We start from the raw sequence: 4,308 nt of genomic DNA, 5'->3' as shown, positions 1-4,308 counted from the left end.
GGGGCGGGGGGGGCGGGGGGGGGAAGAGAACGCCTGGCCCACGTTGTTCCATTTCACAGTTCTGTAGCTGAATTGGACATAAACTGACACAGCGTCCCCTAGAGCGCGCTCACTGTCGATTCCCAGCTGACTGGCGGGCCCCGGGCTCTGAGGGGTGCTCTCACCTCACTAGACCTGGTCAGCAGGCGCCCCTTTAATTATTTCACGGCCGGTGACAGATGAGTTCACTTAAGGGCATCCTGCTTGGTCCTTCAGTGTGCGAGTGAGGATACCGTGACACTTCCTAGAGCATCTCAGCAATGTCACACGTCGAGGGTTTTAGAAGTGTGCTTTCCTCCCCTTGACCCACGAGGAGCACACTCCTTCCAGCCCTCAGATTTTAAATAAATGCAATGAAAGAAGCTCTTTTCAGGCCATTATTTCCCCCTCCACGATGGTTTTCCCCCTTTTCCATCACTCGGTCTATATCCAGCTGGGCAACAGCCAACAAAGGCCGTCCCAAGACAGAAGCACATCCATTTTTCCAAGCGACACAGAGATCTGTATACGCCATTCTTTAGCACCTCAATGAAATACTTTGAAACAGAAGTCGTTCACTGTGTTTTTGATGATCTGTCTATAGCTGAAGCATACTCCTGGAGAATGTGTTCAAGTAATAGTAGATTATCCTGCATGCTCCATTATAAATGTCTCCTAAGAGCTGTTCGATGCGGAGTCTGCTCTGGAATCAATTCTCTCTTCCTCTTAATGACCTTGTGTGCTTCCTTATCCTTCAAACTAAATCACAGCCCCTGCCGGTCTCTGCACGCTGGCCTGGAGACTGGACGGTGGCTGGAGGCAGGCAGGCTGCTCTGTCCTGGGCACGGCCGGTCTGGCTCTGCTTCCAGAAGGCTCCGACTGACAGAGCCCGGAACAGAAGCCTCCTCTTGTTTGTTCTGGCCAGCGCAGCTCACGCTGGCCCCCACTCCGGAAAGGTCCTTCAAGAGCTGCTTGCTACGCGGCAGGCAGAGGAAGCCAGAAGCCGGGCCGGGCTGGGGCGGGGGAGCCCCCCGCCGCCGGGCAGAGTTGGCCAGTTGGGGACGTCCGCATGCACCCCGTTGGGTTCTGCGTCTCTCTTCTGCACCTGCTGTGTCCTCACGGCCCCGCTGGGCAGGGCGGCCGTAGCCGGCACCTCTGTGCACTCAACATCTCCATCGGCCCTTTCTGGTTAAAGGTCCTGGTCTTGACAATCCTCTGGGCTCTGCGCGTGACTCCCCTGGTGGCACGTGCCGTGTGTGGAGGCGCCCTTGGGAACCAGCCACCCCACCCCTCTTCTTGGCCTCCTGGAGCAACCTTGAGCAAGGAAGGTGTGGAAGCAGCCCGGGGGCCCGCAGGGTCGGGGAGCCGGGCCCGAGGCCCCCTCGAGTCCCGACGGACGCTCCCCCCCCACCCCCGGCGGCTGCTCTGGGAGCTTCCCATTCACACCTAGTTGGTGAGTTTTCTAGAACATTTATTTTTCAACCTATCCCTTTTTTTTTTTTTTTTCTATTTGTATTCTCAGAGAGTTTGTAATTTGGAGACTGGGTAAGTGGAAGAAGAAACAGGCCTTCGTGGCCAAAATGGGGGGGCTGGGGTCTGCCCCGGGCCGCCAGGTCCCTGAGACTCCTAGGGTGAGGCTCCCACCGACCGTCCCGTTCCTACTGATATGGGTCAGAATCCCGCCCGCCCTCTCTCGTCACTGTCTGCCTTTAAAGTGTGTAAAGCTTCATCCGTGGGAGAAACTCTTCATGATCGAAAACTAGTGCATTCAGGATGTGTTTCGTTCCTTCATAGTTTGCCCGTGGGTTTATAGGAAGGCTGTGGACGCCACAGGCACAGGTCTTCGTCCTGATGTCATTTTGGGTGAACTGCACTGAGGGTTTGAGGAGCATCTCAAAATAGTCTTTGAGGAGATCCCCGATCGTCTCCGGGCTCGGGGGTCGGTCCCACCGAATCAGGTGCGTGTGGCGTGTACGTGGCCCCATCCTGAGTACGCAGTGCTGTTCCGGAGGGCCCGTCCTACAACCGCACGTGGGCACAGAAGTTTCCGACCTCGCCACGGCACGTTACGGAACTCCAAATATTGCTTTGACGATGGCGTTCGGGGGACAAGCATGGGGGTTCCCGTGAGTCCCCTTCTGTCCCTACCAGTACGTCCTCTATCTGGTGATAAGCCATGGGCATGCCCCGGGCATGCGTGCAATACGGCAAGACCAACACAAGAGCAATATTGAATTGTTCATCCGATCTACGATTATATACATATATTTTATGTGTATATATATAATTGATCTTCCTGCATTTTTGAAGTATAAAGTAATACATTGTACATACCTGTAAGCTGGTACATTTGTTTCACCATTTCTAACGTTTGAGAAATGCTCATTCTTTGTAGAACAAACAACTCTTCAATATTTTCAGAACTGCTCTGTGATACTTAATTTCCTTGTCGAGATTGGTAATAGGTCGCTCCTGCGGAAGCTCTCTGGCAACATCCATAAGTGACGGGACACGTGTCAACCCTCAAAGCTCCATCCTGGAACTCGGTCCCCCACAAAGACAGTACGTGGACAGAGTATTTACAGAGCATGACTTTTATACGTGTGGGGTATCAATGTGTATATTTATATTTCAGGTGTATTTATGGTTACAATCCCATTATCTATTTTATGGACTCTTCAGTTATAAAAACCACACTTGCATACCTGTTTCTAGTTGCCGGTGGTGTTCTGAAAATAAAGAAACCGATTGAAATAAAGCTTCAGTTCTGACCCCCTGGCTGGAAGGTGGTGATGTTTCTGGTTCTTTGGGGGGGGGGTGGGTGGAGGGGGTCCGGTGAGGGTCTTAACCTAGTTCTCTTGAAGCTGCTTTGATGTGCTTATCTCTGGACAGGAGGCTGTCAGGCAGGCCTGGGGTTGGGGACAGTGTCTCCAGGAGGTTTTTTTTAGTTTTTTGTTTTTTTTCCCCAGATGGTCCCTGTCAGTCCTGGAGGGTGAGGTGGGAGTGGGTAGGGGCTCCATAGGAGTGAAGAAAAGCTCCCTTTTAATCCCTCGTCTCCTGCTCGGCCCCTCGCTCCCTGGCCTCCTCACCAGTCCAGGCTGTTGAGTGGGTTTGGTATTGAGAAACCCCAGTGCTGCTTCTGGACCCAGTTCCTGCTTCTGTACCCTTGATCCCTACTCCTCCTCCTCATTATAATATAATCCTCACTAATCATAGTATAAGCCTTACCTTGGTAACACGGGAAAAACAGATCAACAACTATGAGCAGGACGAAACCCTTCCTCTGCCCGTGACCCGCTTGGCGACCCCTGGGCGGGTTTTTAGCCTCTCTGAGCTTCTGTAGGGTGGGAATTCGCATCCGCAGCGTGGGTGGCCCTCACGATTAAATTGAGAAGCGCCAGGCACTTAGAGCCCTGTCGTCACGTACTGAGCTTTCCGGGGAAACAAACACCCTCAACCGTGTCGGGCTCTGCCCGGAAGGTTTGTGACAGTGTGAAAAACTCACCCGTGCAAGCGCCACAGTCAAGGGCAACGTTCAGTTTCTTTAAGCCTCTTTAATGGCTTTCCGGGTGGTGCTCTTGGCATGCCCCCTCCCCCACCCCCAAGGTCATTATCGCTACATTATTCCGGGTTTCTCTGCTTATGCAGATAATTGCAATCAGCAGGCCCCATTAGGACCCATTAGAGGGCATCCCATCCGGTACTTATCAAGCTTTAATGTGCAGCTAAAGCTCTTGGAAGGCCTTGTGACTCCCCAGAGCTGGAGTCAGCAGGGCTGGGCGGGGGCCTGGGAACCTGCATTCCTGTTAGGCTCTCGGGTGCTGCCGATGCTGCTGGTCACGGACCGCACTTTGAGGGCAAGGTGGCCCTCCGGGTTTTTTTCCTGCGCCTTGGAGTCGCCTGGAGAAGCTCGGAAGCCCACGGGTCCTCCCTTTGCCTCAAGCAACACGGAGGACGTGAGCCCAGTGAGGAGGGCAAAGGAGACCGCCAGCTGCCGGCTGAACCTCCGTAAGGAGGGAGGGCCAGGGGTCGGAGAAAAAGGGAGTGGAGACAGGGCCGCTCGTAGTGAATACGCAGTGACATCTACGCAGGTTCTTTCCCGGGGCAACAAAGGGCATCGTGTGGATGTGACATGTTCACTGCGCTCTTGTCAGAAGTCAGGCCAGCAATCTACGGATGAGGGCGTGCTAGCCCCAAGACGTACCACTCGAAAGGCCCGAGTGCTCATCAGCACCGAGTGCACACACACACACACACACACACACACACACTCGCTGAACCGTAGTAATA

General features: G+C 53.8%; 1 long non-coding RNA gene across 1 annotated transcript; it reads left to right on the top strand.

Moving 5' to 3' along the window:
- Positions 1-11: 11 nt before the first annotated feature.
- Positions 12-2,789, top strand: LOC124527762 (uncharacterized). Its single transcript, XR_006965973.1, has 2 exons — positions 12-1,471; positions 1,813-2,789. It is a non-coding gene; the product is annotated as an uncharacterized LOC124527762 (long non-coding RNA).
- Positions 2,790-4,308: the final 1,519 nt, after the last annotated feature.

The sequence above is a fragment of the Lynx rufus genome, unplaced genomic scaffold, assembly GCF_022079265.1.
Source record: "Lynx rufus isolate CCGP_SWC_20201006 ecotype Redwood Valley unplaced genomic scaffold, mLynRuf1.p SCAF_10, whole genome shotgun sequence".
In the NCBI taxonomy this organism is placed as follows: domain Eukaryota; kingdom Metazoa; phylum Chordata; class Mammalia; order Carnivora; family Felidae; genus Lynx; species Lynx rufus.
Note: the sequence above shows the minus strand (reverse complement) of the source record. Positions and strands in the feature narration are given on the sequence as shown.